Source organism: Dama dama, chromosome 1 (genome assembly GCF_033118175.1).
Source record: "Dama dama isolate Ldn47 chromosome 1, ASM3311817v1, whole genome shotgun sequence".
Taxonomy (NCBI): domain Eukaryota; kingdom Metazoa; phylum Chordata; class Mammalia; order Artiodactyla; family Cervidae; genus Dama; species Dama dama.
In genome coordinates, this window is record NC_083681.1 from 30,784,973 (window position 1) to 30,806,214 (window position 21,242).

The window sequence follows — 21,242 nt, forward strand, 5'->3', positions numbered from 1 at the left end:
GCCAGGCCTATGCGAGGTGTTGTGGGAACGGTAATGGACAAATTGGGTGGACATGTTTATTTTTTAGTGCTGAGTATTTATCTTCTGGGTCTCCGAGGGGATTGTCACTGTTTTCCTTTCTGCTTTGGCTGCCCCCAAGCCCAGAGCTAAGTTTGTGAATATTCTGAGTACTAAAATTGCCTCTTTGATCTCTCTTGGTTATTCTACTTTTCTTCTCCCTGAATCTTGTTTCTGAATCTTTTCAGATTCAGAAAAGGGACATTCGTCACAGGTCTGTGTGCTGTCTGGTGGACTGGCTCAGGACACCAGGCAGGGGCTGGCTGGGGGCCAGTGCCTCCTTTTGATCCCTCTTCTGCACCTCTCTGGCTCTCTGTCTCTGGCATCTTCACCTCTAGCTCTGTGACTCTGCCGCCTGCTTCCTTCAGTCCCTTCTGGACCTGCCTTCTCACTGGCGTGGCTGAAGATGGGGCCCCACCACTCTCTCGCTTTGATGAAATAATTCATTTATACGTTAAATCTTATTAGACGCATTCTTGTAAACTGCTTCAGAATCTTTTGGCAGCAAGATGTACATAGATTATTGCTTAGGGATGGGTGCACATATGTGTGTGTGTGGGGTGGGGTGGGGTGGAGTGGGGCTGGCTCTCCCTGGAGAGAGGGGGCCAAGAGGAGACAGGATTCCCCACAGGGAGGAAGCTGAAGTGACAAACCTCTTGTGCTGGAGGAGGATCCTGCCTGCCAGTCCTCCTGACAGGCCCTCTTTAAGAGTCAATCTGATCTGCTTAGCCACAGTCCAGCGGTCACTTGGCCCCGATGTATTTTGTCACCAGCCTACCGTCTGCTGATAGACTCTCCCCTCCCCAGCTCCGCTGGCCAGTCTTGGGCTTCACAGCCTCATTCCGGGATCAAATCATGGACCATTTTGTCCTTGGCCCCCTCTTACCATCACCGGGGCTGGAGTGACCTCTGCACCTGAAGTTTGGGGACAGGAGAAGGGATAGATGGGTTTCAGCAATTGGCACAGACGGCCAGAGGTGGGGGACATTCAGGGAAAGATTAGGAGGCTTCGGCAGGGGGGATGGGGTGCTGGCCAATGGGTCACAGATGTGCCCGTGTCTCTCAATCTTGAACCACATCTTCCTTCCATCATCACTGCAGCTTTGAACAACTAACTAGACTCTTGGGCGTTGGGCAAGGGTGTGACCAAGAGAGAAGGTCTCTGGTGCCTCCCACTTTGGCCTGAAAACCAGAGGCAAAGGCACCCTCACTGTGGGCTCTTGTTTGGAGGGTCTCACCCTGACCCTTAGCCTCCTCCCCCTAACACACCCTGTGGTCTCAGAAGAGGAGCCTTAGTAGGGGTAGCAACTTCCTTGGTGCCATTGCTGAGGCTGTAAGAGGTCGCTGCTAGTAGTCATGTACCTTTGAACAAGTTAAGTAACTTCTCTGTGCCTCAGTGTTAGCATCTGCACATGGGGGAAGGAATTTTAGGGTATGCATCTAAGAAAGAGATATAGGGGTGGGAAGAACCTACTAGACTATCTCAAATGATAATAATAGTGGCTACCACTTACTAAGTACTTACTGTATGCATCTTTCTTAGATGCATAGCCTAAAATTCCTTCTCTGCTTACTTTGAATGATAGTTCTTCCAAAGCTCCGATGAAGAAACACAAAATGGCACCAGACAACACCATGTGAAGGTTAAGAACAGACACTTGAGATCTAATGCCTCACCTTGTCTGCTGTGTGGCCTTGGGCAGCTCCCGAGCCTCTCTGAGGCTTGATTCTTTTTGTTTTGATGAGATAACAGATCCAGGTGTGGGCTTTTTTTTTTCCTTCCAATATTTATTTTTATTTATTTGGCTGCACTGGATCTTAGTTGCTACATGCAGATTCTTTAGTTGTGGCTTGTGAACTCTTAGTTGCAGATGTGGGATCTATTAATAATTCCTGACCAGGAATTGAACCCGGGCCCCCTGCATTGGGAGTGTGGAGTCTTAGCCTCTGGATGACCAGGGTAATCCCTCTAGGGTTCTTTTGAACATAAAACAAGACCAAGTGTTTAAGACACTCAGCGTGGTGTGCAGCGTGGCCTGTGTGGTCAAGAAACAGGAGGCTGTCACTTTACAAGGTGCCGGGCACACATCACTGCATCGATGCCGCCCCCAATTCTGAGCCGACGGTGCAGGGTTCACCATGCCCCTTCTGCAGGAGAAGACTGAGGTCACGAGAGGGGAAGTGACTTTCTGAGCTGGGCTGGACCTTGGCCTCCTGGTTTGGAGACTGGCCTTCAGAGTGGCCATCACTCTTGAAGTGATGTGAGGAATCAGATGCTTTTCTCCTGAGCTGAGGCCTGGAGGGAGGGAAGGGGGCAGGCAGGAGTAGTGGTAGGTCGGAGTGTGAGGTTACGCATGGGGCTGGGGAGTGGGCTTCAGGAGTCACAGCAAACCTCCCCCTTCACAGCTTTGCCCCCACCCAGCCCACTCTCTGCTGCTGTGTGAACGCCCCCATGCACCCCCCTCCTGCAGCTCCCAGGGCTTGGCCCTGGGCTCAGGGGCAGTGACAGGCTCAGATAGAATACAGCCCATCCGCAGGACTGGAAGTGGTGTGCCTGCCCCCTGCCCCCTGGGACATGGCCTTCTCTGGTGCCTCCCAGGCTCAGGAGGTTTAGAGACTGGCCCCGACCCAGGGAAAAGCTTTAGACATAATTTCATTTTTTATTGAGATTGTAAGTGGTGGGGGGGAAAGACAAGTTAAAAAATAGCCCATCTGGGCTGAGCGGGGGAGAAAGCAATTTCCTTCTGAAATCTCCTTTTCTCTGATTCTCAAAATATGCAATTTAGAAATGTCTCAGTGCCTCTGGCTGGGGTGTGGGCCAGGCCACCGAAGAGTCAGCAGGGTGGGGCCCAGAGAGGTGGCTGGGGAGCGGTGGGGAGGGACCAAGGCCTTTTGAATTCCAGGCCAAGCCTCAGGGCCAGGCTGGGGTGGGGGTGGGGGGGAGGTGGGGATCGTGGGGCAGAGGGAGCGCTGAGGATGGAGGGTGACAGGGACTGGCCGGGGTTGGAGGTCCTGGTGGGCAGAAGGGTGGAGGAAGAAACAGCAGAGACTCCCAGGCTGCTGGGGTTGGGGGTCATCCAGCACCTAAAGGAAGTCTGTGTTTGGGGTCAGTGTCTCAGGAGATCTCATGGGGCAGAAGCACAGATCCATTCTGAAGGACAGGGAGTTCTAATCCCTTTGCTGGAAGGGCCCATGGATGCTGGGTAGTCAGGTGGTCCCTCGAAGGCCTTGTCAGGGACTGCAGGGGCATGCGTGGTAAAGGCCCAGCCTGAGCTTGTCCTCTTGGGCCATTCTCCACGTTCCCCGGATGCCCCCTCCTCAGCCTCCACTTCTGTGTGCATACATGGCCCAGTAGGCATGGCACAGCCATGAGGATTCCAGCTTGGGGGGCAGGATGGGCCCTTGCGGGTGGGCAGAAATAGAGGCTGAGGCTCACTGTGGGGGCTTCCTCTGGTCTTGTCCTGTCCTCTGACATGGTGCTAACCCCATGTCCTAAAGCACCGGTCCTCCAACTAACCCATCAGCCACCAGAGTCTGCCAACCTGCCAATCAAGCCGTCACTTCACTAACCAATCCAGGAACCACCAACCAACACATTACCTACCACACATGGTGATGTCGTACCACCCCGGCAACCCTCTAAGCAGCTACCAACCAACCCACTAACCAGAAAGCCCACCAACCCGTCTGCCAACTAACCTGCTCTTCCACCAGTCTACCACCCCACTAAGTAGCCTATCAACCAACTCACCAGTCAACCCATTACCTTACCGTCCAATCTGAAGGCAGAAGCTACACAGTAATGTGAACAGGGAAGGTTTGATATAGAGAATTATTAACTGGAACAGGGGTTGACTTACTAAGGATTACCTACTGTCTGTTTTAATAGGAGACTGATTTGCTTACTCTAAGGACACAAAGGAATAGCAGATGTGGGGAGTGGCCACTGCCTCTAGGGCTGAGGCAGAGGTTAAAGGAAGGAACAAACCCGGAAGAGCCTCCCCCACTTACACGCAACCACGGCTGATGATGCCAACACCGGGCTAAGGGGAGTCACGGCGAGGCCCCTGGATGGCAGAAGACTTGGCGCGGTGCCATGCTGGCAGGACGTCCTGGGAAGCTGCCTTTGGGGTTGCTCAGGGAAGGTATGCTGTCGATGCCTCACTGCAGGGGCCTGGAAGGGAAGCCCCTTCTACCTGCCGTGTCTTAGCCCTTGCTACTAACAAAGCTTAACAGAGGACATCCCTGGTGGTCCAGGGGTTGAGAATCCACCTGCCAATGCAGGGTACCTGGGATCAATCCCCGATCTGGGAAGATCCCACATGCTGTGGAGCAACCAAGCCCATGAACCACAACTACGGAGCCCGCGCTCTAGAGTCTGTGCTCCACAAGAGAAGCTGCTGCAGTGAGGAGGCCGTGCACCACAACTGGAGACTGGACCCCGCTCGCCGCAATTAGGAATGAAGACCCAGTGCTGTCAAAAATAAGTAAATAAAATTTTAAAATATTAAAAAAAAAATGTAATGGAAAGCCAGCTGGTAAAGGAGAAACATTCACAGAGTCCAGCCATGATCACCATATAGGTGTTGAAGAGTCATCTGAAGCTAGGAGGCAGTTAGGTAATAACTGACATGCCCATTCTCCCACCTTCCCCTAATGCAGCAAATCAGTTCATTGGCCAATCAGCCATCAACAAACAAGACTGCTTTTCCAGCAATCCATCCCACACCCCACTAATTGGCAATCCTCTAACCTATGTACCAACCTACCGAACTACCTACCAGCCAGCCCCAGCAACCTACTTTTCTTTTTTTTTATTGGTGTGTATCTGTTAATTTCAATCCTAATTTATCTCTCCCTGCCTTTCTCCTTTGGTAACTGTAAGACTGTTCACGGGGTTCTCCAGGCAAGATTACTGAAGTGGTTTGCCATTCCCTTCTCCAGTGGACCATGTTTTGTCATAACTCTCCACCATGACCCATCTGTCTTGGGTGGCCCTACATGGCATAGCTCATAGTTTCATTGAGTTAGACAAGGCTGTGGTCCATGTGATCAGTTCGATTAGTTTTCTATGATTGTGGTTTTCATTCACGAATAAGGATAAGAGGCTTACGGAAGCTTTCCAGTAGTCGTGTATGGATGTGAGAGTTGTACTATAAAGAAAGCTGAGTGCCGAAGAATTGATGTTTTTGAACTGTGGTGTTGGAGAAGACTCTTGAGAGTCCCTTGGACTGCAAGGAGATTCAACCAGTCCATCCTAAAGGAGATCAGTCCTGGGTGTTCATTGGAAGGACTGATGCTGAAGCTAAAACTCCAATACTTTGGCCACCTGATGCACAGAACTGACTCATTGGAAAAGACCCTGATGCTGGGAAAGATTGAGGGCTGGAGGAGGAGGAGAAGGGGACGACAGAGGATGGTTGGATGGCATCACCAACTCGATGGACATGAGTTTGAGGAAGCTCTGGAAGTTGGTGATGGACAGAGAAGCTTGGTGTGCTGCAGTCCATGGGGTGCAGAGTCGGACATGACTGAGCAACTGAACTGAACTGAACTGAACCATAAGACTGGTATTTATGTCTTTGAGTCTGTTTTATTGATGTTACTCTGTTCCAGGCACTGTGCTCAGATCTGTGTAGACAATTTCCACCCTAAAGGAGAAGTACTTTGGAGTAATTTATCTAGATTGGGGAAACATATGACCAACTAAGGGTCAACAGGGATCCATCACATAGGTGACATCATTAAATGAACAAACTCTGAAGTTAGTGGTGAGAGAAATGGTGTGGTACAGCTTTGTGGAGGAGAGGAAGTGATTTCTGTTTTGAAGACTGAGCAGAATGGAGGTTTAGATTGGAAAGGGGATTCAGAGGAGGGCAGGTAGGGACAAGCATCTCCCATATCTCTGGATGAAGGCCTTAGGCACATGAAGACTTCAGCACGAAGGGTTCTCTATGCTCAGGGGGCCCTTCACCCACAGCTGCGCTGAATCTGCCTGTGACGGGGAAGTGCCATCATGACCCTGGGCGGGGTGCTGATCATACCATCGGCTTATTCCTCAGGCAGTGGACAAGCTTTCTATCTAACAGGACTCTTCCATTTTCATCACGGACAAAAATGAAAAGGAAAAAAGGTTCAGGCAGAATTCAGGAAGAACTTCTAGTTCAGACCAGCAGGAGTCTCAGGAATCACTTCTCTGTAGACCTTAAAGAAGAGAGACTCCTGCCTAGCTGGGCTGGCTGAGATATTAACCTGCTCAGAGGCAGGGGAATAACGGAGATGACCCTTCCTAACCTCGTTGTTAAAGAGTTCCCTGTGCCCCAGGTCCACCTGTTCCCAGGCTCCCAACAGCCCAAGTGCCATTAAGTCTCTCGGAATAAAAATCTGACTTCAGAATCAATTGATGGAGAAAGGTTCTCCAAACATTCACCAGCGAAGGTAATTAAATTCCGATAGGAGAAGATGGAGCGGTGTGACGGGGCGGTGGGGGCAGCATGCTGGCGCCGGGCTGCTGAGCAGTGAAATCGCAGGCGTGCGCAGCCCAAAGCTGGCAGCAGCACAAAGGAAATTGGAGCAGTCAAATATTTCCCTCCTCGTTGAGTTCCATTTACATGTTTATAATAGAGGTTCTTAAAGCCCTAATGAGAAGGCTGCTCATTGCAGGGAAGAGGATGATTAAGGCTCTGCCAGACGCGATCAGGGACAGGAACAAAGGCCTGTTAATTACTACAGAAGGACAGGAGGGGAGCCAGGCTCGGCTCGCGGCTCCCCAGGGCCTCCCCAGGCTGGTACCTTCCTGTTCTCCAGGCACACCTTTGCCCCTAGTGCTTCCCCCGCATCCCCCCTCCTCCCACCTATGACCTCCAAGAGGTGGGGTGGATGGATCCCCAAGGCTCATAGAGGCTTGAAGATGCAGATGTTCCCATTTCCCCTCCTTAGGGGGGTAATTTCAGGCTCTACCCTTAGCCCTGAAGATGCCCTGAGGTGAGGGGAGGGCGGGATGGGGAGTGGAGGGAAGGGAAGAGAAGAAACAACAACGCAGAATTGGTTGGCCATCCCACAGACCCACGGCCCTCCAGGAGGCAGCTTGCAGGAACTTCCGGGCCCTTGAAGGGGATAAGGCCCTTCTTCCCAGCCTTTAGGACCCTGGGGACACATGGCTATGTCTGTGGTGATCCAGGCCACAGTGACGTGGTGATGTCATCTGATATGAAGGCTGAGAGAGCCTCCCAAGTTGATTTCAAGTCCACTTTAATAAGCAGAGTTCATGATGTGGTGGAGAAAAATATACACTTGGGCCCACAGACTTAGGGCAAGACAGACCTAGGCTCAAATCCCAGGTCTGCTATTTGCCAGTGAGCTTCAGTCTCTTCAGATGCTCCCTGGTGGCTCAGATGGTAAAGAATCCGCCTGCAATGCAGGAGACCTGGGTTCAATCCCTGGGTCAGGAAGATCCCCTGGAGAAGGAGATGGCAACCCACTCCAGTCTTCTTGCCTGGAGAATTCCATGGACAGAGGAGCCTGGTGGGCTACAGTCCATGGGGTCGCAAAGAGCTGGACATGAGAGCTGGACAAAGAGCTAACACTTTCACTTTTCACTTTCCGTCTCTTGATGGGTGGAAAGGGGATGGTCACACCTACAAACCTACACTGGGTTTGTTTGATGAATGGGTGAGGTAATGCAGGTATAGTCTGGCATACAGTAGGTGCTCAGTGCGTGCTGGTGACCTTCCACCTGTGCTGTGGGCTGAGTTGGCAGCCTGAGGGCAGACCTTGGAAGCCTTCTTTCAGACCTCACAGGGCCTGGGGCTGAGCCTGTTCAGCACCAGTGTCCTTCAGCATGTTCCTGCTCTATCTATTCGGCTTGTGCTGGGTGTCTGGGGACAATCAGGGAAGAGCAGCTCTCAGTCCCCCAGGGAAGGGTGGGTGAATGTCCACCCAGTACTGTGTGTTTTCACCTGAGTACCATCTTGAGGGCCTCATCTTTGCCCCCTCCTGAAATCCTCACCTGTGCTCCATCCTACTCCTCAGGGCTCAAGAGATGAGGGAAAGATGAGAGAAGAGAGATGAGAGGAACAGGCCTGGATATCTCCCTGATTTCCCCCTGGAGAAGGAGGATCAGAGGAACAAGAGTTACATCATACAAAGTAGAGTGAATCTGGCAGTCAAGAGTGGAATTTGAAAAACTTTGATTTTTAGGAAAATGATCATCTTGTAAAGGCCTCAACTAGAAATTTCTCAGTTAGAATCTGGATTGTAGGCCTAGGGGATATAGATGAGATGAGAATGATTCTGAAGGCAAGGCAAAGACCTTAAGATGAGAGGCCCAAACTCCCTGGAGGATATGGTGCTATCTTGGCCTTCTCAGGGGTCACTCATGGGCCAACAGCTCAGAGGCTGTGAGGTCACGGAAGGGATGGTGGGGAAAGGCAGCTAGGCTGTCTCAGGCATCTTTTGTGTCCCAAGGTGCTTTCCTTGGAGCTGTCTATGGTGCTGGCCTCACATCTCATCTAGCACACATGGCCTGGCTGGCCTCACCTCTCCAGCTGGTTGCTTGCCAGGTCTGTCATCTCCAGACCCCCTGGCCATAGCACTGACCCCTACTGCAAGTCCCAGAACTTTCAGGCATACTTAACTTTAAGATGAATTTTAGCTCATGTCTTACTGTTTACAATAACCTAACCCGATAACAATAACCTGATCATAATGTACGGTTTAGAGTTCACCTTAACTAGGACTCTAACTGGAATGCAGACTGGAATCCAATACAATTCTGAAGTTCAGTTCCACTCTCATCCCTTCCTTGAGATGAATTTTAAACACTATCCTCACTTCTAACCTCAGCCTTAGTATCGGTCTGCACTTGACCTCTCACCCTCCTCTCGCCTGAGCCCTAAAGTCTTGGGGTTGAGTGAAGACTGGCTCCTCCCTCCCTACTTTGCTACTCTCTCTCCTTGTCAACATGGCTGAGCACCTGCGTTGGGGTAGAGAGTTGTGGCCTCCTATCCCTGTTCTCAGGGAACTTGGCCTTCAGTGCCCTCCCTGGCAGAAAAGCCCATGGGCTGATTAACTCATGCCAACCTCAGCACTGCTGATGTTCTCCCAGAAGGAAAGTCTATGGAGAAGATATTGTTAAGGCAACCCATTTGCCATTTTCCAAAGGCAAACGACAGAGGTAGACCATGGATTGCTTTGGATTCTGCCCACCACCACCTGCTGTGTTTCTCTGCCTCTGGTCCATCAGGCCTCTAGTGTGAGTGGGGAGGGGATCGTGGGTACCTTTCATGGAGGAAAAGCAAAGAACTGGTTTGTACGTAAATAGAGAGGGATGCTGAGTGGCACAGTAGAATCAGACATGAGATCACCATCTATTAAGTCCCTCCTGTGCTCATCCCACTGAAACTTCACAGTACTCTCTGAATGGGGATGTGGGGTCCCATTTTGAAGCCGAGAAAGTTGAGGTTCTGAGAGGTGAAATGACTTGTCTAGGCAGAGAAGCTGGGAGTTGTATACAAGTCTTCAGGCTACAAGGCCTTGAAGCTGGGGAAGGGATTGTAAAGGAGGAGGGGGGAGGACTTCAGGAGTGAGGGGAAGGGGTTTTCCAGCCACAGGGATGCAGTGTTGGGAGGGGCGAGTTGTGGGTTGAGGTGGGAGTTGAAGAAGAGAGGCTGATCAAAGCTGAGATGGGTGGATGGGCGGGGAAGGCCCCTGGAGGCTGGTCTGGACTTTGCCTTGACTCAAGGCTGGGCACTGGGGGAAGCTCAGAGGGCGAAGAGAACCCTGTAGCTGATTCTTCCTGTGAGGTCTTCCTGTGTGCCATGTGGAGAAGCCAAGGAGTGAGATGGAAAAGGGGAGTAGGGGAGAAGCCAGGAGAAAGCATGTGATGTTCCTGGGGTCCACGGCCTACAGACCCTCCCCTCCTCAGCAGCCTCCCCCTTCCATCCTGGGGTCTTCTGCTCATAGCCTGGACCTTCTGTGATGCTCATGAGGACTCTCCTCTCCAAGAAGCTGGGCTGCTTCCTTTTTTCTGCTAAATTCCATCCAGCTCTGTTTCTTGGCTTTCTGATCACTCGCAGTTGAGGTGAATATATAACGTGTTTTCCAGACTGAGGCACTGTTGAGACGGAAAGGAGCACTGGTATCATGACTGTGTGGGGGCTGCAGGTGTGATAACGGGGTGTATGCCACGGTCTCACCCCTCCAGCCCATCCCCTGGGCGCCCCAACACCACCCCCAACTCCTAGGATCCTGCCAAGGTGTGGGCCTGCATCTTCCCTGGCGTGGAGGGCTCTTTACCGTGAGAGGAAAGGTCTGGCATGGGGGTCAGAAGCTGAGCCCTGCACCCAGCTCTCCACTCGTGGTGTTCAGATTTGGGGTGGGGCACCCCTCCTCCTGGGCTTGTCTCCCAGTGTGCTGAGCGAAGTCTCTCAGTCGTGTCCAGCTCTTTGTGACCCCATGGACTGCAGCCCGCCAGGCTCCTCTGTCCACGGGGATTCTCCAGGCAAGAACACTGGAGTGGGTTGCCATGCCCTCCTCCGGGGTATCTTCCTGACCCAGGGATTGAGCCCAGGTCTCCTGGATTGTGGGTGGATTCTTTACTCTCTGAGCCGCCAGGGAAGCCCAGATATTCACTCCTGCTCAGCTTCTCTTCCAAGGAGATGGGGACTGTGACAGCACCCAGAAAATGGATGCACTGTTCACACGAGGCTTGCTGGAGTTATTGTTCCTTTTCTTGCCCAGATTTTGGCCCCAATTATTATTTTTTATTTTTAATTATGGTAAAATACGCATAACATAAAATTGCCATCTTAAGCATTTTTAAGCATATGTTTCAGTAGTGTTCATTGTAATCGTATTATTGTGCAACACCTCTCCAGAATTTTTCATTTTGTGAGTCTGAAGCTCTGGACTCATGAAGCAACAATTCCCCATTCCCCACTCCCTCCAGTCCCTGGCAACAAGCATTCTATCTTGTGTTCCCATGGATTTCACTACTCTAGGAAACTTGTATAAGTGGAATGAAGAGTATTTGTCTTTTTATAACTGGTTTATTTCACTTAGCATAATGTCCTCAAAGTTTAGTATCATATGATTGTTCTGTTTGTAACTTTTAGATGAACCCCCACACTGTTTTTTAAAAAATGTATTTATTTGTATATTTTTGGCTGTTGCTAGGTCTTGGTTGCTGTGCCTGGGCATTCTCTAGTTGCAGTGTGTGCGCTTCTCATTGCAGTGGCTTCTCTTGTTGCAGAGCGCAAGCTCTAGGCCCACAGGCTCAGTAGTTGTGGCACATGAGTTTAGTTACTCCTTGCATGTGGGATCTTCCCTAACCGGGGATTGAACCCATATCCCCTGCATTGTCAGGCAGATTCTTAACCACCGGACCACCAGGTAAGTCTATCATACTGTTTTCTGTAGTGGCTACACCATTTTATGTTCCCACCAGCAGAATATAAGGGTTTCAATTTCACCATGTCCTTATCAAGGTTTGCTTTTTTTGATAGTTGGCCTGCTAATGGGCATGAGGTGTGATATTTCATTGTGGTTTTGATTTTCATTTAGTTTCAATTTATTTATTTAGGCCCCTATTTAGTTTAATTTCCTTCCACCATGAAGCTTTCATTTCCTGCGGCATTCAGCTGCCCTGCTCTGCTCCTTCCAAGATTCTCAGGCTGGTCTTGCAGTGGGTACCTGATTATCACCCCTACCATCGATCACAGACTGCCAGCCCTGCGTGGGGGAGGTGGTATCTTTCCTCTCTGTCAGCTTTAGCACAGCCTTGGGTGCCCAGGGAGGTTCCATCATGTTGCCTGGATGTTGATTGAACCAGTCTTTAATTCAATGTTTTTCAAACTTAAATCAGAACCAATGAATCAGAGTTGTCTGGTGGACTTGACAAACCTTAAATTGCTAAGCCCCATCCCCAATATGGGCTTCCTAGGTGGCACTAGTGATAAAGAATCTGCCTATCAATGCAGGAGATGCAAAAGACTCTGGTTTGATTCCTGGGTGGGGAAGATCTCCTGGAGTAGGAAATGGCAACCCATTCCAGTATTCCTGCCTGAGAAGTCCCATGGACAGAGGAGCCTGGTGGGCGACAGTCCATAGGGTTGCAAAGAGTCAGACAGGACAGAGCGACTGAGCAGAAACAACACATTCCCAATTTCTGATTCAATGGATCTGGGGTTGTTGTTCAGTGTCCGACTCTTTGTGACCCATGGACTACAGCACGCCCGGCCTCTCTGTCCCTCACTACCTCCTGAAGTTTGCCCAAGTTCACGTCCATTGCATTGATGATGCCATCCAGCCATGTCATCCTCTGATGCCCTCTTCTCCTTCTGCCTTCAATCTTTCTCAGCATGAGGGACTTTTCCAATGAGTCAGCTATTCCAATCAGGTGACCAAAATACTGGAGCTTCAGTTTCAGCATCAGTCCTTCCAACTGATGCAATTCAGGGTTGATTTCCCTTAAGATTGACTAGTTGGATCTCCTTGCTGTCCAAGGGACTCTCAGGAGTCTCCTCCAGCACCACAGTTTGAGGCCTCAATTCTTTGGTAGGGCCTGAGAATCTGCCTCAGGCGATGCTGATGCTGCTGGTCCAGGGACCACACTTTTGAGAACCACTGATGTTCTCAGCAAAAACCTTGCCTGTCTTCCAGGGAGCCTTCAGCCTAAGGGGGAACGGGCTGAGAGGAGATGTTCTCAGGGGGATTGTGTGTGTGTGGTGGAGAGGAGCAGCACCTTAGCCACCCAGGAGGCGAGCTCCTCTTGCCTAGAGGCAGCAGCAGCCTCCACTGTTTTTGGAGAATGTTCATTCGTGTTGGATGTCCTCAGCCAGAGCTGCGCCATCCAAGTTTAATCTGCGCAGAGCAATTAGAGGGAGGGAGCTGAGCGGGGAGTGGGGGCTGGGGAAAGGCAGCTGCATATTTCATGCTGTTCCAGGCTTTGAAGGTCCCGGGAAGGCGGGAAGGCAAGCTCGTGGCAGCCAGTGACAGCTTCATCGCGATGAGGGATGGGAGATACACCCTGCTGGGGGTGGGGTGCAGAGCCTGGGGCTCATCACGGGGGTGGAGGGACTGTGGAGCAGGCAGGGGAGGTAAGGGATTAGATGGAAGCAGGGGAGGAGACTTTGTCACCAAGGCCCTCCTGTAGCCCAACCCCTTCTCCTCCAGGATGTAGGGGTGGTCCTGGGTTTCCAGGAAGATTTTCAGCAGCAGCCTCTAAGGGCTTGCCTCTGTCCCTAGAGACATATTTGGACCATTCTTCTACCTCCAAAGAGATATCTCAACAGTCGCAGAAGCTTCTGGCAGAGTGAAACCCCAGGGTGCCTGAAATTGCCCCCAGCTGGTGGTATCAGGAGTCTCTGAATAGAAGAGAATGGGGCTTCCCTGGTGCCTCAAATGGTAAAGAATCTGCCTGCAATGCCGGAGACCTGGATTTGATCCCTAGGTTGGGAATATCCTCTGGAGAAGGGAATGGCTACCCACTCCAGTATTCTTACCTGGAGAATTCCATGGACAGAGGAGCCTGGTGGGTTAGGACACAACTGAGCAGCTATACTTTCACTTTATTTTTCACAGGGCTCATTACTGTTTGGTCTCAGATCTGCATCCTGTTTGTCCCTTCCTCCTCCATCCCTTGTCCCCAACCTCCCACCAATAGAGGTCAATTTTTGAAAAGTTTGTAATTGAGGGCTTGGTAAGAATCTCTGAATGTTCTATAAATGCCCCCTTCTTTCTCTTAGTTAGGGCCATACTGCCCCGCACCCTTAGCACAGACCTGATGTAGGAATTTAGATCTGCAATTCAGGGTGATACAAACTCAAAGGGCTGTTGGCACCCCAGAGTTGGCTGCATGGAAAAACATGCCCTCTCTGGGCTCAGCAGGACACCATGTGAGCCTCCTAGAGTCTGTGACTGTGGTTTATTTACTCACAGATATCCAGATGGTCATCAGAAATGGTATGGTATGGATACCTGGACAGGAGCCAGGAAGCCTCTGCTGCACTTCTGGACTGTCCCAGCCCTGCCCCACTTCTAGGGCTCCATTTGTCCTTCCAAAGGACTTTTACAGCCATGGGGTAGGACCGGTCCCTGGGAGGTGGGAAGGGGTGAGGTCAACGTGGTACGTCTTTCAGTCAGATGGATCAGGGTTCAAATTCTGCCTTTGCTTCCTAATTTCTTGAGAGGTGAACTTGGGCAAGTCATGTGACTTTCCAGAGTCTCAATTTGCTCATCTTGAAAGTGGAGATGTAATTTCAATTTTGCAGGGATGTCGTGAGGATATGATACGTGGAAAAACAGCACAGTGCCTGGCACCTGTGAGCTCCTGATAATGGGCACATGCAAGACCTTGGAAGGGGTGCGCTGAAGCTGTTCAGGGCCTTACCTGGCCCTGGATAAGGTCCCTCCAGCCCAGACCAGGTGGAACCAGGGACCTGGCCTCCAACCCCCTCCCTCAGAGTGAGTTGGAGTGAGCATTCAATCCTGATTAGCTCCACCAGGCTCCCTCGTAACCTTTTCATTAGGAAATTATGTTTAATAGAAATTGTTCTGACATCTCTCAGCAGCGTTTCCCTGCAATTCATTACTACCTCGGGGGAGGGGGGCAGGTGGCTGAGCGGCTCTTGGGCCCGGATCCACGGGGAGGCCCCCCACCCCCTCCCCTTGTCCAGTTGTTGCCTGTGTGGATGCGGGATAGAGTCTTGGCCATCCCACCGAGAGGCAGGCCAGCTGGTGGAGCAGAGACGGGAACGCTGCTCTCGGCACCCTCCCCGGGGTCCGGGACTACCCAGCTGCTGCCAGTGATGCTTGTGTGTCGACAGCGTCCATTCTTTTCTGTTGCCACACTGCCCCCAGAAGGGAGAGAACGCACTGGTCTCCAGCTGCAGTGGAGCGGGAAGCATGGGTGGTGTGTTCTGGCCTCTGCTGCCTCTCTGTCTGCAGACTCTCTCCCCTCTCCCCTGCTCCCTTCCTCCTGAAGCCTCCCGGGATGAGTCACCTCTGGGTGGGCTCTGCTGTCACTTTCCTCCTTCAGCACCTGGTCCGGGGAGGAGGCATCTACACCCCTTTCTCACTTCACTTGGGGAGTCTGGTCTGCATGCCCTGGACTGGCTGGAAATGGGGAATCAGAGACTCGATCAATCCTTGGTCTCATCCATCAGGGCCTCCCAGGCCTTCTAGAGTCCTCCTGTTTCCGTCCTAGCTCCGACAGTTCTGCTTCTCACACTCAACCCTGGGGCCTGGGGTTGAGGTGGGAGGGCTGAGGGAGGTTCTTCTGTGTCCCTCCTCTTTCGGTCCCAGGCCCCAAGATGCCTTGCCCCGCCTTGCTACCTTGGATTTCCTGCTCTGCGAAATGAACCAGGTTGCTCATCCTATACTTCCCTGAAGAAAAGAGAGAGCAAGGAAGCTTGGTGCTGAAATGGTCCTTGCTTCTCAGGGCTTGGAGATCCGAAGAGCCAGCTTGGATGCCCACATATACTTTTCTGACCCAACGGCTGGTGAGACCCCCTTATTTCCCCACGAAGAATCTGAAATTAACCACAGCCTAATCTCTCTCTGCCATATCACTCAATGGTGTAATTGTGCAGAAAAAAATGTATTAAAATGCAAAACACTCAGTTGTACTTCTTTATGTTAAATCCCTTCTTTGCTCTATCTCCCTTTTAATTTTACAAGGTTTTTTTTTTTTCTCTTTCCCCCTTCTATAAAAGGGAAAGCTGGGCATGCAGGGAATCATTTCAACTTCCCAATAAATCTCCAAAATGAATACTTAAATTCGAGGAAAAAATACATTCTTACACCTTTAATTTCCCTGCTATGAAGTGTAATGAAAAAGCCTGATTATTTTTAATTCTTCCCTTTAATAATTCAGCGGCAGAGTGATTTAAGACTAGGATTCATAATTACCTTTCTGCTTTCTTGGCAAATGAAGTTTTAATAGAAATGAGAGCCCTGGCGACTGAAATGGATTTCAACAGGTGGCTGAGGGGTCAGGCCTGACCAACTGGTGTAGGAGCATCTCTAGGGCCCCTTGAGGGTGTGGGGTCTGGACAGGACATGTGGGCCTAGGTGGATGGAGGGAGAAGTGAATTGCTTGTGTCCACTGGGGACCGTCTCTTATAACAGTAATGAATGGGCAGCATGGATGTGAATAATGGACCTATTTATCCTGGAAGGGAGAAATGGGTGAAAAGTGGCCATCAAGAAAGTCTTCCTAATCAGCCATCATAAGCGAATAACCAAGAGGTTAATGCCAGTAGCTACCATTATTGGAGCAAATACATGTGACAAGCACAGTGCTAAGTGCTTCAGGACATCCTCTGTTTCACTCCTTACGGTAATTTTTTCTACACATGTGGAAACAGAGGCTCAGAGGGGAACTGACAAGCCGAAGTTGAGGTACATGGCAGAGCTTGGGTCGAGCCTCATTTCTGTCTGACTCTAAAGCCACCGCTCCCCTCTACTGACTAATTGCCCAAGCACTGCCCAGAGTCCATCACCCAGACATGGAACCTGCCCCAAGGAGTTTGTAGACCGAACAAGACCCGGTGGTGGGCTGTGGTTCTGGAGATGGGAAAGGCTACTTGGATAGGGAGGAGTCAGAAACCCTGGGAGCTTCTGCCAGTCCCACTGCCTCTGAGCTTGGAGACTCCAGGAAAATCGTTCAGCTTCTTTGAGCCTCTATTTTCTCATCTATTAAATGGGGATAATAAAACCTGACTTGTCTAGTTCAGGGGACTGTAGTGAGAGGCAAATGAGAAAATACATGTGAAAAAGCCTTGTAAATCCTCAATTGCTTTGCCAGGATAAAATATGATTACCATTATTTGACAACAGAATACTTAAAACATTCATTTCTATTCTCCTCCCAAAGCCATTTTCCTGCTGCTTGCATGTCCAGCCTTCCTACCAAAATTCAGCTCAGACTTTACCTCCTCTTCTAGGAAGCCTTCTGGATTGATGACTCTCAGGGCCCATTATTCTATGACTCTCCACGCACCTTTTCCTCTACTTTTTGCATTTGTTTATTTGAGTCCTTAAGTTCCTTGAGAGCACGTACGTGTGAGTGTGTGTGTGTGTGTGTGTGTGTGTGTACTCTCGACTGTCAAACTCCACTTCAAGGTTTTTTTGGTCCCTTTCTTTTATAACTTCAAAACTCTGCCTCTGCATTCAGGCTGTAACACATCAATACAGTTGATTCACTGCCTGAATAGAGACATAGACGGTGAAAGCCCACAGACAATCCCAAACCATGAAATCCTGGTACTGAGTGCTGAGGCACGCAGTGAGACGCCAGTGCAGACACACACGCACACACTCACTCGTCTACCATCACGCCTGCACCTGACTCATCTGAGCTTGCCCACGTTGTGATGATGATCCACTGGGGACAGCTGTACTCAGTCCTCGTTTTACTTTATCAAGTGCTTTCTTAAAGAATAAAATTCTCCCAATAGTCCTGTGCAAAGAGGCAGGGCAGGAATCATTGCCTTCTTTTTGGAGCAGGAGAAATTAGGTGGCTTGGCCAAGATCCCTCTGCAGACCTAGGAGAGCCTTAAAAGGCCTTCATGCGCTCTCTGAGTAGGGCTGTCCGGCTGCAGAGAGAGAGCTCTGGTCTGTGTGCAAGGGGAGGAGCCTGGCTTTGGTTCTGGAGCACTGCCTGAGGGAGGAGGTGGCTGCCCAGGGTGGGGACTCAGGACCCCCAGAGCCGTGAGCCTTGGAGACAAAGCCCTTCTTGGGCCTGGCTGGAATCTCAGCTCTGAGCCAGACTCCCGCATACATCTCTTTGAACATCTCTGTGTCTTGTCTTTCCAAGGACCGAGGAGTCAATCTCCCCACCCTGGAGTCCTCCACTCTCCACACTCTGGCATGAGCTAGCTTGCCCCAAGGGGCCTTGGGAGGCAGGAAGGGGGCTGGAGTCAGAGGGGTGGGTCTGAGGGCCTCTGCCCAGACCTGCACCTCTCCGCCCCTTCGTTAATGCTCCCTGGAATGAGAAGGCAGCAGAGGGGCCCTCAGAGACACTTGAGCCCTGATTGGGAATAAGTGTCTGATAATGATTCCCATCAAATGTCAAGCGGCCTGCTCAGCTCCTCCGGGGCTGATTGCTTCCCCTGGGTGGTGGATGGGGGGATGTCTGGTCCCAGAAGCTTCTCCACCATGGAGACCCCACCTCGGGGCTTTGTCTTTGGGGAGAGCTCCTTCTGGGTTGTGGACAGTCTTCACTCCCATCACAGCCCTCCCTGCACAGACTGTTTCTGGAGACTGCCAAGGGTGGGTATTGTGGGTGCCAAGGTGGGTGGGAAGTGTAGGGCTGGAGCTAGACCTGATCTCACTGGTCCTGGATGGGCCAGGCCCAGCAGTTGGACAGACTAGACAGAAGCTCAACCAGGCTCTTTGCAGAAAACGGTCCTGTTCCTTCAAGGCCCTACAGGAACACAGACCTCAACTTCTCTAGGACTACAACTTGGGATCTTTTCTTCAAGCCCAAAGTATCTGTTAGTTGGTGCTTTGTAAAAAATCACTCCAAAACTCAGTGATTTAATTATGTTTGTGATTTCTCGTGAGTCTACGGGTTATCTGGGTGGTTATTCTGATCTTGGCTGGAATCACTTACGTATCTGTCGTTGGCTGTGGGCAGAGGAGGCGCCTCTGTTGATCTAGGATGGTTTCTCATGTTTGGAGGTCAGCTGACCACAGGCAGGTGTAGCGAGGCCTCAGATGGGACAAGCAGGCTCTTTTTAACTTGTCTCTCATCCTCCAACAGGTTTGCCCAGAGTTGCTCACATGGTGCCAGCTGGGTTCTAAGAGAGATTGGAAGCTCACATGGTCTTTTGATGTCTCACCTTGGAGATGGGATGCCATCACTTCTGTTGAATTTCTACTGGTCAAAGAGAGTTAAAAGGCAGCCCAGATTGAGTAACAAGGGAAACAGACTCTACTTCTTGTTGGGAGAAGCTGCAAATCCACATTGCATGGATCCCAGTAGCGGAGGATCTGGGGACACTTTGTAATTAATCTACTGTATCCAGCCTCAAAAACCTCTTGTCTCCCCTCCTCCAAGCTCTGAGTGGGAGAACTTGGCTTTGATTACCAGGACAGGATGGGCAGGGCCTTGACCACATGACCTTCTAGGATTCTTCTAGTTCTGACATTTTGGGGTGAGCTCGTGCTCTTCTATTAGTGGATCCATTGCATCACCTTCCAGCTTTGTGACCGAGGGTTTCTCTCTACATCTCTTTCTGGCTCAGTTTCCCCATGGGTGAAACTTGGATTTCCCCATGGGTGAAATATGGATTTCCCCATGGGTGAAGTAGTTGGATTATATTTGACCATTAGATGATTGATTATTGGGAAAGTACTCTGTGCTAGGCATTATGCCAGGTATTGAGCTAGAAGACCGGTAGAGGTCTTCCAATGGCATAGGAGTACATGCGGGCGGAGGGCAGAGAGCCTGAGGGAGTGGAGGAGACTGGTTATGGGTTCACATCCTTCTTTATCACTTTGGGGAAGTTGACTCCCCATTCAGAGCTAGTGTCCCCTTGGGCAAAACTGGTCTGTGAAAGTATTTGGTAAGATACTACCTGAGAACAGCTTTGTTCACTGCTAAGTGTGGGGCACACATCAGTTGCTACTCACCCGCCCTCTCCTGGACATTGGCTTTTCTATGCAAGACTGCAAGGATTTTACTTACTTCTGGTAAATTCTGGCATTGGCTTCTCACTTTTAAATAAGTGTTCCTTGGGACTTCCCTGGTGGTCCAGTGGTTAAGAATCTGCCTTACTATGCAGGGGACATGGATTGGCTCCCTGGTCGGGGAAACTAAGTTCCCACATGCAGTGGGGCAAGTAAATTTGAGTGCTGCAACGAGAGCACTCATGGCTGCAAGGAACTATCCTGCATGATGTAAGAAGGTCCTGCATGCTGCAACTAAGACCCAACACAACAACAACAACAACAAAATGTGCTCCTCAGGCTGAAGAAATGTGGAAGGATCTGCTGTGCTGGACATGAAGTGGGGAAGGCTGTAGAAACAGGGTCATTATATGTCTCAGATAGATGATCTGAGACATCTAGGTAGTCTCTCTTCGAGTGTATGTGCAGGCTCAGGGTCAACTAACATCCCTGGTCACCCACCATCTCTTAGATATTACTGCATCTGACCTCATCCTCATTGTGACTTTTGGAGGCCGTGTTCTTTTTCTACTGCACAAACAAGGATGCCGTAACCTGTGGCCCCAAGAGCAGAATGATATCTGTCCATCCACACAGCTAGTAATTGTATACTTAGAATCTGTCTTACATTCATTGGCTATAAAGAGAACCACGGCTAACAGACATGAAGTGGATTTGAACTTAGCTCTTCATTTTCCAGCACCATTGTTTTTCCTACCTTGTCACACTGGAGATGGCTGAGTTTCATGCCCACCAGGAAGAGAACGAGCTGCAATGACTTTAAAAGGCAGTGGGTAGGATTCAGGTTAGATGGATCAGGAACTTCCTAGCTACAGGGAGTCATAATAATAATAATGTTAGTAATAATAACAATAGCTAAGATTATTGAGGATATACTATGTGCTCTTTGCAAAAAGCATGTCAATCTTCGAAGTACCTGTAAGGTTGGTACAATTTAGGTAGCCTACCCAAGGTCACTCGGAGACTGAGAAGTGGAACTAGGGTTTGGACCCAGGTGGCCAGGCTCTATCTGATCTGTGGCATTGCTAGCTAAGGTAACAGGTCAGGTGCTTTCTGCGTTGGGCCTCCCAGGCCCCCAGCTGATGAGAGGCTGTATGCTGCCTGGGGAAGGGGGAAGTGCTTGTCTCGTCCACACCTGGGAAAGTGCAGTTGGGGCTGGCGTGAGTCTGCTCCAGGTGGAGTGATGCATGGAGGAAAGTTCTCGCTTTCTTTTTCAGGGGGTGGTTTATCACTCAGAGACCAAGGCCATTAGCTCTCTTGATGGGTGCTGCTCTCTGCTTGGTTATTTATCATGCCATGGCATGAAATTGATTCCAGAAAGCCTGTCCATTTCCTCTGGCTCTTCCTGCAGAGGGGATAGAGTGTGTGTGTGTGTGTGTGTGTGTATGAGAGCATGTGTGTGTGTGGGCAAGTTTGCAGGGCTTGCCAGGATAAAGGACACCCTTGGATGGGCAATGTAACCCATCTGGGTATATCTCTCCAGGGTCTTT